The 12,403-nt window shown below is 37.4% G+C and overlaps 1 long non-coding RNA gene across 1 annotated transcript; it reads right to left on the reverse strand.

The window, feature by feature from the left end:
- Positions 1-2,260: 2,260 nt before the first annotated feature.
- Positions 2,261-8,317, reverse strand: LOC128152044 (uncharacterized). Its single transcript, XR_008238520.1, has 3 exons — positions 8,226-8,317; positions 7,083-7,164; positions 2,261-2,959 (listed from the first exon to the last, which is right to left on the reverse strand). It is a non-coding gene; the product is annotated as an uncharacterized LOC128152044 (long non-coding RNA).
- Between the last annotated feature and the right edge of the window lie 4,086 nt (positions 8,318-12,403).

Below are 12,403 nucleotides of genomic sequence, written 5' to 3' on the forward strand. Positions count from 1 at the left end.
CTCTGCCTTAGGTTTGATTACAGAGTTAATCCCGTACTTTTATTATTTAATCCTCAGGTTCTCTATTGTATAATTTATGTGTATTAGGAAAGTGAAAGCTTCCCTCTGGAAGCTAGTCTGCAGCAACTAGGGTTTGGACTAAATGGAGAGACTGGTCATTAGAGGAGGCAGGTAATTAAGATTTTCTCATTCAATGCATTCAGTATTTCTCTTCCTTCAGCAACAGATACATGACTAAACCCAAACATTTTTTCATGACTGGACAGTGGGATATTCAAAAAAGTTCACCTTAGCTTCTTCTAAATGCACAGCTAATCTAAGGAGAACATAGCTGTTGAATTGGGGATTATAATAATCAATATACTTTAGATAAAGCCTAGACTCATTTTTGTTTTCAACCAGAACTCCTCTCTTTTAGCATCCTAAACTATTCAATTGCTGTCCAAAAAGTGGAGGAATGGACATGCAGTTTTATGATAAAGTCAAAATACAATCAGGAACAATATTGTATAGTCTTTCCTCACATTGATATAATTGTCTTGTGTTATTATATCTCATTGCTCATCAGTGTATATCAAAGTACATCACAAGGTTGGTATCATTCATTTCATATAAAGAAAAAAAGGAGTCTTTATCAACATTGCCCATCAGGCCAGCCAAGAATTGAGCAAGGATATTTAAAGCCCTTCCCAACAGCTTTGCTCTTAGGTACATTGTTTTATTTGGAACCAAATTGAGTAAAACCCCTGGGAAGCAGGTGGAAGGTCATTTTCCTCTGACAGATAAACATAATTCATAGCTTAGATGCAATTGTTTAAAAGATCATCTAGGTTCTTAATAAAGGTGTTGGAAATAGTCCAGAATTTCATCAAAAAGGTCATATTCACAAAAGCTGACTTAAGCTTAACAAGGTTTATCTTTTAGATGGCTTCTGCAGTCAATAGACAGGCAGTTACTCTGGAGAGCAATTTGAAGCAGCAGCCTCCTTTCACTGCTCCGAACTGACCTCTGGCAGTGCCCATCTTTCTTTTTCCCTTTCAGTCATCCTCAACAAGCAAATTAAGTGTGGGTTTGCAGTGGTTTTTTACCAACCTGCGACCAGCTAGAAGCAGGAATCCTGCTCCTAAAGATAATCTCTTCTATTCTCTTGTCAATAAGGATGAATCTTTCTACCTGCTGATGATAAGGTTAATTTTTGTCCCGCCCCCTGCCTCAGACTCCTCTTGGCTTATTTGAATCCTGCCTATCTGTTAATGTTAATCTCACATCAATTCTCATCCCAGGTCTTTGTCCTCATCCAAATGGCCATCCTATTCTCCATTCAGTGGTATCTCTGCTAAAAACAATGTCTTCATGCACTCAACTCACATGATAGCTCTTCTTACTGTTCAGTTTACCTTAATCTTTATCCTCCTATTTATTTTGTATCTCTTTAACTTATATGCTACATAAACTACAGCTCCTTTACTGAACATTTCACTTATTACACTAAAGCATACTGCATCAAAATAATCCTGTTATAAATTACTATAAACTACCTATAGATGTTGTCTCCAGTTCTACAAAGATTTATGCAAGTGTTTTATTTCATATGATTTAAGTAGTACTGTTTACCTCAGTGGGAAGAGTCACTGTGCAAAAGATAAATCCATAGGTAGCTCTTGAGTAATTTGAAACCAAAGGTAAGAAAAAATGCTTTGACCCTCCTGGATCTAACAGTTTCTGCAGTGCTTAGTGTTCTGGTTGCTTCAGCTTAACCTTCCTTCAATTTTATATTGAACATAGCTTGGGGCTCAGAAGTTTTCATAAAAGCCGCCCCTTCAAAAGTGAGCACTTTTCCTTTAGCCTGTTTTAAAGACTTAGTATCAAGTATTGTCTCATTTTTAAATCTGATTTAACTCAGTGGAGGTACTCTGGGTGTATCCCAATCCAATGGTGGGGAAGGTTTCGATATGATCCCAAGAGCGAGATTAAGACACAAACGAGGTCAAATGCCATATACGAAAAGAGCTTTTATTATCAAAAGCATCAAAAGTAGAAAATAGTAGTGATAGGATAGAATGGAAGAAAAGGCAGAAATCAAGCAAGCAGTCGGGATAGAGTTGCAAGGATAGTCACCACCATGGATCCAGCGGCATCCCATTGGTCCTCAGTCTACAATTCGTCGGTGATGGATGCACACCACGGCTTGTCTCCACCGTTTTTTATAGGGCATAGTCTGATGATGCATACACATATGTACTGTTCACGTGCTGCAGGTTTCGTCTAGCACAGGACCTCTGCATGATCAACACCAGAAACCAGTACCTTATCTCAAAGACTACAGTTTCCATGACAATGGTAATCTCCACGTTCCTGCATGCTTTGTTGGCTCCAGCCTGTCTCCTCCCCTGGATGCCTCAGTGGCCTGGTAATGTCCTTATGGACAGAGGAGTGCCCTGCTTAAACAAGCCATCTCTGGGATAAGTGGCTCATCACAGCAAACAATCCTTGAGACTAATGGCTTGAGATGACAGTCCAGTCTCTCACAACAAACAATCTTTGAGACAAATAGCTGGAGATAACAATTCAGTCTCTCACAGGGTGGCAGTTTTCCATGGAAGGCAAACTTTTAGCCCTCTGTTCTATTCATCTACTGAAAATTGATTACCCTGTATTCTTAGCAAAATATACATACTAGCAGCTATTAATGTTTCCACATTGGTATTTACTACATTGGATGGAGAGCTTTTCATACAGACACAAGATATTCTTGCCATTTTTAGACAGCATGAAAGTTATCCTGGAGATCCACATGCATTTCTCTACAACATAAATCCAAACTCTTTTCAATCAACTACTGTGCATTAATAGTTATGGAGATCAGAAAAGCCTCATGGCAGTGATGAACTAAAAGCATGTTATCATGAGGGCATACTTTTGATTTCATAGAAAGCATTAGATCAGTAGATAATTCATTCTGCAGGAAACAAGAGAACAGTACAATTTGTAAGAGAGCAGACTACTATCTTTATTCCATTTGGTTTGTAAGTAATTGATGTGTGGCAGCAGAAATTTGTCAATGTTGAATGGTGTTCTACACATAAGCTTGGCTTAAAAGAACAATGGGTATTTACACTGAGTAATCTAATGTAAAAAATTGTTTACACCTAATCCCAAACAGCCATTATTTTTCAGGATATTCTCCATTCTGTCTTTATAACTAATATTATTTTTATGTGCGCCTTCAGAGATGAAAGCAGCAACTTCCACAAACACCTTCCAACAGCTGATGCACTGAAACCACCAATAGATAAAATATGCACTAGAAGCCACATAATGGCTATTTTTTACAGTTCTTAATGCCATGGATGAAAAAAAAAAAAATCCTTTTTTTTTTTTTTCTTAGAATTAGTGCTAGAAAAAACAGTTGGAGGGACAATGCCATTAACCAAGCAGGTACCCTAGCCATGAAGACAACTCAGGATCGGGTGAAGCTTAAGTCCATTAGATATTTTTAGATGAATTCAGAAGCCCACTAAAGTCAGAGTCTTATAATTCAACAGAAAAGTCTCTCAAGGGTTAATGATAAACAAATGTTTCAATATTTTATTGAACTGTGTCATTTTGTCAGTGCTTTATCAGACTGGTGTTCCACTGATTTGATCATACTCCTGTTAGCTTCAGTGGGTGAGGACAAAACCTTGTGAGAGAAAGCCACTTCACCATTAACTGTAGTTACAACTCAGATCCTACTGCAATTTCACGAGTGACAATCATACTAGCTGACCAGCACTGACCCTTGAAATTTAGGCCCTTTTCCAGTCTTGTTTCATACCTGGTATATTTTGGATAGGATTTCCCACCGGAAGAAGTTTTTCTACCATACCAATAGCAGTATTACCATGCCATAAAATGATTAGCTGAAGAATATTCCCACCATCATTCAGCACCTCATATATCTTTTGATGGAGCATTTGGCAGTGTGAAAGCGGTTTATGAATCACTCCATCCCGAGGCATGGCTTTCCAGTCCTTTAAAATCACCTCTGCATCAACCAGCATTAAAGTAGATGTAGATAATTAATCTTTAGAAATCCAAGAATTAACCAAGATAAAGCACTGCAGTGTTTAAAGGTATATATATCTCTCTCTATATGTAAAAGCAACAAGTACACTTTAGGTTGTCTATCTGTTTCACTTAGCTGACAAACTGTAACCATATTGATATGATTTACTGGCTGAAATCTATTTGCATGGCAAGATCCACAGGTTGGATATTGTTTTTCTTGAGGGGAATCTGGATGGCGGGATGCATCTGTCTCTATATGCTCATTCTCTTTTTGCAGGTTACATTCAGGGTCAGACATTTGTCCTTGCTGCTCCACAACTCTCTGGTAGTTCATCACTTAATCAGAATGTCAGTTTGTAACATCGTGCCTATAGGATTATTGACTTCCCCTCCCCAACCTGAGAAGTGCTAATGTCTCTGTCTAGACAATAAATAGAAAGTGCTAACATGGCTTCCAATATTTAAGTTTAAGGAAATCATGGCTCCTTCTGAGCTAAATACTTCTTCCTGACCGGGCTCAGCTTTTGGTAAACAAACTTTTGTTTATGTAACATAAAATTCATATAACAATACCTTGACAATCACACATTGTAAAGTCATGTGTAAGGAAATACTGTATGCAGTTCGTCAGATCATGTTTGAGAATGAACACGGCAGTGAAAAAACTCTTTTGGGAGTGGTGATAGTCTTGGGGTAAGTGCCTCTAACTCCATCTCTGAGGTATGCTATGATCTTTAGGTTTTGTGTGATCCATAAACACAAAGAATTGGAGTTTAGAACATTATTTCCATGAGTACAGTAAGCCTGAACAATATGATTTCAGTCTCTTAGTACTGACACAAGCTCATTTCTTAGAGATCACTACCAGTAGTCTCAGGAGTACTAATATAATCCCTTAGGATAATTTTCAGAGTTTTGTACCAGTTTTTACCTGAAATAAAGTTAATTTACAAGTGGTCCTTCTTTGGTGTGTTCTATGCTTTAATGTCCTTTGCCCGAGCCTTCAGAATTTTGCCTGGTATTGATAGCATATGTCCATACATTTCATGTGGTTTGTTCAAACTTTTATGGTTTTAATATTTTGTACCTTCTATGAAAACTGGTTTGCTGCTAGGTGACTGTGCAAGTGAGGTTTGATAAATGTTCATATATTAACATTATCGTTGAAACAATAGACAAAAGGTAACCAGGGAGATAATTACAAAGTCTAGTCAAGTGATTAACCAGTAATTATTCATAAGTTTTGCAGTTCTTTGCTCTTATGACTAGATGTTCCTGTACGCTAGATGAGAACAATGTTGAAACTGACCACATGTGATTGAAACTGCATTAAGCTTCAAGATCAAAGAACGAGGACAAGAATAAAGACTTCAAGGACAGCCAGCAAGAACTTCAAATGGGTCGGTGGTCACAAAAGCAGCCCTTCAACTCAAATGGATCCTTCATTGTGCATGATCGGATGTAGGCAGTACTAAGATAATCAGTTGCAATCATTTTTACGTGTATATATATACTAATCTGATTAATATGCAATTAGTTATTCTATATAACCTGTTTGTGCTGGGACTGTGATATGCACGCTAGGTGGAACCATCCCCCGTGCATCCAGTGCTGCAATAAAGAATGCCTGCTTTCTAAAACTCCAAAACGAGTCTTAGAGAGTTTCTTCGACCGGCTTTTCGGTATCAATATCTGCTCCCCCTGCTTTGAAATCTAGATTTCAGAAGTATTAAAAGTACTATTTTAACATGAGCTTTTTAATGAAAAAATTCAGATTTCTCCAGGTCAGTGCACCCTTAAGAATACAGAAACAGGAAACAAAAATGGAGTAACTAATCATTTTCTTACAGGAATAATTCTTAAAAAACATGTTGATGCATACCAAATTTGCTATTTCAGCCAGTGTGTTAAAAAAGGAAAAAAAAAAATCAGAGCTTTAAGGCTAGAGTTTATTCATAATCATGAACTACTAAACCAGGGGAAACTCCTGACTGACTCCTGGTGACTCCTTTGATACTTTCAGAAAGCCACCAGGGAGCTGGCAGCTGCGGAGGGCAATGCCACCCCTTACGTGAGGTGTCCTGGCATGGTGTGCAGCGGCCAGGCACCTGCAGCGGGCTCAGCCTCTTCACCTTGCGCCTGGGGTCCTCCGGGCACGAGGAGATGAAGTTTCACAGCATAAGAGGCAGGAGTTCCAGCACACTGAACAGAGAACTAAGAACAAGAAAATGATCCCAGTACTGACGCAGGCTTCATTTGTCAGGACCGACAGCTCACAGTGGGAAACCTGAAAGCCTGATGTCGGTATCAAACCACAGAGGCTGCACGAGCCGAGCAGCTCCAAGCAGCAGATCATTATTCACAAGTGTAGGTGGGCACAGGCAGTCGCAGAAATATTGGCTTCACTTCTGTGTTTTATTCTGTGTGCCCATCCTGTGAGGATAACAGTCACAGAAAGTTTCTGACAATTAAAAAATGAATGTTTCTAAAGTGCTATGTAGGCGCAAAAATTCACTATCATTTCTATAAAGCCGTCAGTGTCTGGGGACCCAGAAACTTCAAGGGCTCCAGCTGTCTTCAGCACCATCTCTTGCAAAGCTTTTGCAAATGCTGGCAACAACTGAATGCCTTCCCAGAAGCTGCTGGATATAGCTGCAGTGGTACGAGAACCTTAGAGAGGAGAGCAGGAGGAAGAGTGGTCCATCCTGACAAACACTGCAGAGCCATTATTCTTGCTTTAGCTGCATCCCCGAGCCAGTGAATTGCAGCTCTGGACCCCACTTGTGGCCTAAGCATGGAAGCAGATAAAAGAAATTGATAAAAATAATCTCTCGGTCCTTTGTTTGACATAACATAAAAACAGGAAACCATTGTCCTTCTTTAATATGTTTCCCTTAATTGCTATATTGTGTAACATGAAAATATGGTTCTCTGAAGTCTATTTCAAACCCATGCAATTATAATTTTAAAAGTGTAATGCATTCATTTACAACACATTCTGCTAATGTTCTCTTTTTCAGTGTGGTACTTACAACAGAATGACTATCCGAATGAGAATAGCTGTTGCCAAACACCATACACAGTAAGCTCAAGTTGGTCTCAGTAAAAATATTTCTGAAGAGAAAAATATTAGAAATCTATAAATATGAGATATATATATACACACACACATAGAAACTTGCACACAGACTACAGATTTGCTAAATAAAGAGTATTTATAATTTGGGAAAAAAAAGCTTTGCAAAAAAAAGTTTATTAAGGAGTGGACAGAAGTTAAATAGACTTTGGCATTTGGTTTAAAAATACATACCTATTTCAAGAAAACCATCATTTTGGAATACACTCAACATTACATTTTATATGTGACATTCTTTTAAAAAACTTGGAATCTGATCATAAAACATTTCTTAAATAGTTTCTGAATTTTCTCTTCAGAGACTAAGATTAGCCATAATTTCTAAATATTTACTGAAGAACACATGCATCAATTTGATTATAACATTATTATACATTATTACTGATCTTGCCTGAAAATAAAAGTATATTTCTGGTTATAGTGGCAAGAAATACACACCACACACCCCTGCAATGAAGAGAGGAATGGTCACTGCTTTGAAAATCCTATTGTCTAAAATCCTTTGTCTGGAATATATTCTGACCTAGATTGCTATACCATTAATTGCACAATATTATTACTATCATAATGAGGTAATACTTTTGAAAAAAGCAGTTAGCTGAGGAGGAACTGCATGTAAAGAAATTAATTTAATCAAAAAGTCATTGTGGTCACTGCAAGGTTTTAGTGGGTCTTTTATGAAGTAACAAGGGTGTCAATGAATAAATATAGTTTTGGTATTGCAAGAAGCAGGTCACTGGCTTTGTAGTAACTTAATATTCAGGTCTCAGGACTTACCCGAAATTTTCTGGAGTGGTCAACAGTTTTTTTTTAGCAGTAAGTGCAAAAACTGTAAGGGACAGGGAGGGATCAGGAGTACTGTTTTCTATAATAATGCTTCTTAATGTTTTATTTTGCTACAGCTTAATGCTGAGGCTTCTGTGGCATGGTTTAACTTTATGTGCTATAGGTACCAAAACTCAGTAAGTAATATGTAACTGAACTGTGGGCCAGTAAGAAACAGTGACTGAAAGACCATGCAAGAACACAGAAATATAACCTTAGGAAGACTCTAGATCCCCCAATATCAAGATCACGCTCTTCCTGAAGAACCTAGGTAGATGATGACTGTTGCAAACTCTCATGTGCTTGGTTTCCCTTGAGGAAGATGAACACCACTGACCTTAGGGTACAAAGGGATATCAGAACAGCGATCAAAAGACCACAGAAATAACTCTTAAAAACTTAACTGCATTGCTAATGAGAATTTTTTGCTAGTAATTGGACAATTTGTGCTATGACTGTTAGTATCGTTGTAACTGAAATAATAACTAATTTGTTTAACTTTGATTAAACTACTAATAAATTTGTGGCATACTTGTAAGATGTGTTTCTTTGTCCTCATAATCTATATGAGGTGCAGTGATCAAAGTCTTTACAGGCTTTACAGCTTAGCAATTTTGGTAAAGAAACATCACCACCAAGGCCTGGTTCAACGCCCACTGAAATTTCTGTAATTTAATTCAATGGGAGAGAAATTGGACGTTTTTTCATTGGAGTTGGTAGTGTCCTGGGAGCTGGTAATCAGTGCATTTGTCTGTTAAAAACCTCAATTACCAAGACATGCAAGGAAGTATTGCAAATAAAGGTGACTATTATGATGTGCTGAATGTCCTGGCAAAGCTGGCAGTGTGGTACCTTCCCAGCATTCAAAGCTTCTGTAACCATATTCTTGAAAACGACCAAGAATGCCCACAATGAAATTGCTTTTCATTATGATATGAAATTATTGTAATAATTGTTGGAACATTACAAAATTATTAAATGAAATTATTTTTCAATTTCATCAAACATAAAGAGATGCTTGTAGTAAAATATGTTAAATGGCCAATACACACTATCTACCTCCCACACCGAGTGGTTCAACTCTTCGAATGTTGAGGTCAAGTGCAAAGGCCAAAGCTACACAAGAGAGGAATACTTAATAAAGATGAGCACAAAGAGTCCTTGTTGACTTTACCCTACAGAGGCCACTCAAGTAAGTCAGAATATAAGGCTCAAAAGAAAAGACAAGCAAAATTAAAACCAAATTCAGAGAAAGATGATCTAAGGCTTTTACTGACATTAGAGCCCCTTTCTCTCTTCTATTATAAATGTTCTGGTTTCTTTAGGTAATTCCTAACACATCATCTAAGGCTCAAGCCTAGAGTGCTCAGTGAAAAAAAAAAAAAAAAAAAAAAAAGAAAAAACCCCAACATGAAAAAAAAAAAGCAGAAAAAAGCAACTTTAAATGAAATTAACAAGTGACCTGCTCTTTATGCCAGTCAAGAAGTGGACAGTTCTTAGCATAATAATAAAAGCTCTTCTAACTTGGATTCAGTTGTCTGCTCTCCAAAGTTCCAGCGAAGGCATTTTAATCACATCTCATTGCCCTCAAGAACCCCTTCTTTGCTTCACACTTGAATTGTAACGAGTCTTATGTTGAAAAAAAAATGGGAAGAGAAAGAAGATGTGATTACAGCAAAAGGAAAATCTAGACAGAGGAGGCAGTAGCAGGTATGATAATTCAAGTAACAGTGAGTGTATATCATAAATTTTTCAACAATATTTTTGTTAAAAATTAATTAGATCATATCTCAGGAGACATGCAATTTTCTGAAAGAAATTTAATGCAGGATAATGCTAAAACAATGGTTTAGAAAATTTCTCACACACTGTCATTGATACTTTTTTCCAACTATATGCAGAGGACTGTATTTAAGTGGCAACATAAATATTAGGTTACTCTTAACAGCAGTTAATGTTTTAAAAACAAATTATTCTTTTAAGGTATATTACATCCCAGTAGAGTGCTGAAAAGTGAAATCTCATGAAACTGAAAAAGACAGCATGTCTTGTTCCAACGCTGGTGAGAAAAAGAAATGGAATTCAATTAGACGCCTTCTGTAGGAGTCTCCTGTGATAAATCAGACACTGCTTATTAATCCACAGTAAGCAATATCATCTGGTTAGAAAAAAAAGGCTATATATATATGAAAGAACAGAAGGCAATTCTAGCTATATATGTGGAAACGGCTCCCTGGAAATCCTCTGTGCATGCATGCTGAGTGGAATCCATCCAAAAAGGGAATTGTTTCCAGGAAAAAAGCACACAGGAGCACCATTGCTGGGATCAGTTTCCTGTCTTACTTGCCCATTAATTCATGAGACTGTGAAAATCACTCAATCTGAGGTCTCTAAGGGAATGATTTTCTCATGGTGGCCCAAATCCTCACTCTCCACGTTTTGGCTCTTGGTGGGATGTCCACTCTGCCTATGCAGCTGGTGCTCTGAGCTTTTGAAAGTATTTTGTGCTTATGACAGGACTAAAGTGATATCTTTCAAGCTGTGTTCTCCAAGAGCTGATGACTAGGTCGAGGTTGTGAGCCCTGTACTTTCTGCAGTGTGCCCTTCAGTCTCAGTCCCAGTAAAACTGGGAGATCTGTCACCATGTGCTGTGGCTACCCCGTGGCCCATATGCTTGATGTTATAATTTTTTTTTTTTCCATACAATATTTGGAATACATTCTTTGTCCTTAGAACCATTCCTGAATGAAATAGCCTGTGGAATTCTCTTACCCTTCAGATCAGGGTGACCAAGTCCCAACTGTTGATTGGTAAGGACCAACAAGGACATAAGAAACACAAGATGGCAACTAAAATAGTAGAGGGGATGGAGTTACTGTCTTGTGAGGAGAGACCAGAGAAGTCTGCAGGGTGTGTAATTGAGATTTTAAAAATCCTGAGGAGTGAGCATGAATATATAACTTGTTCACAACCCTAAAATAATATAACTAGGGGACACTCATTGAAGCCTGTGGCATACTAGCTTAAATCAGATTTAAAAGCTACTTTTTTCATTCATTGGGTATTGAACTTCTGGAATTCGTTAGCACAGGAGGTTGTGAAGGCAGATAGTATCTGTAGATTCAAAAAAGGGTCAGAAATTTAATGACTAGTAGGTCTCTAAACAGATACTAAAAGATATAACTTCCAATACTCCAAATGTAATGATGTGGATGCTAGAGAAATTATGAAATAAATTGGCTAAAGGCAGTGTCCAGGCTTGCCTGCTTGTTCCATCTCATTTTGACTTGTTTTGAAAGAGAGTATTGGGTGTCATGGATCACCCTGAGCCAGCAGGGCAGCTCTGATGTCCCCGTATCATTGCCCAGCCTCTGCTAGTTCCCATACCATTCTCAAGGAAAGCCCAAAAGATTGCTACCTGTCCTGGGCCAGACTGTACCAGGCACCATTTAACAGTTTGTCAGTTTAGATGCAGAAATTCCAGAAACAAAGTTCCCTGGCTATGTATAGTTTAATAGTCCAGACATACTTAAACAAACCAGCATTTATGAGCTTGAAGGAAAAACTTACACTCCATATTTACTTCACATCACAGCCATTAACTAAAAATTTTACTTTTCTTGATTATTAATATAGTTCATGTTGAAGATAATGTATTACTTTAGAAAGAATTTGCCATGTAAATACAGATTCTCTTCAATTACCTAATCCATTTGCTGCTTTAAATCCATATGCTTTGCTAATGTACTGTAAATTTTCTCTTCCAAAATTAGATATATTGTTTAGTTATAAAAAATGAAATACAATTATTTCAAGGTTCACTTCCAGTATAATAGATTAGCAGAGGATATCAGCAGATTAATAGAATTGACATTGATTATCCATATTGATGCTTGATAAAATCTTATTTTGCCTTTTTTTTAATACATTGAAATACTTAAATTGAATTTGATTTTGATAAAGATATTCTTAGTTTATTAAACAAAGGAGCTAGTAATAATATAATTAATAACTTCATAGTGTTCTTGCCTGATGAATATTTCAACCTCACTACAATAATTCCCCAAGCTCTTTGATGTTGTCATGTAACTATCTTGTCTCTAGCAATCATCCACCCCTTTTATACCAGAAATAAAGGAATCCTGCAAGTTTATATAAACCTCATAACAAATTCCCATCACATTTCATTGCTCTAGGAAAATACACTCCAGCGTCATGAGTAGATTCAGACTTTACCAGAAATCTCTTCATGCACATTGTCACTGTTCCTTTGGTGCACGCGCAGTCTTCCTGTACAAGTGCCCCCTGACACTCATGGAGATTCTGCATAAATGAACCCCAAATCTCATTTGCTGGCATTTTTCAGTATTGACTGTAAAGATGATCGGTTAG

Source organism: Harpia harpyja, chromosome 15, assembly GCF_026419915.1.
Source record: "Harpia harpyja isolate bHarHar1 chromosome 15, bHarHar1 primary haplotype, whole genome shotgun sequence".
NCBI classification, from domain to species: domain Eukaryota; kingdom Metazoa; phylum Chordata; class Aves; order Accipitriformes; family Accipitridae; genus Harpia; species Harpia harpyja.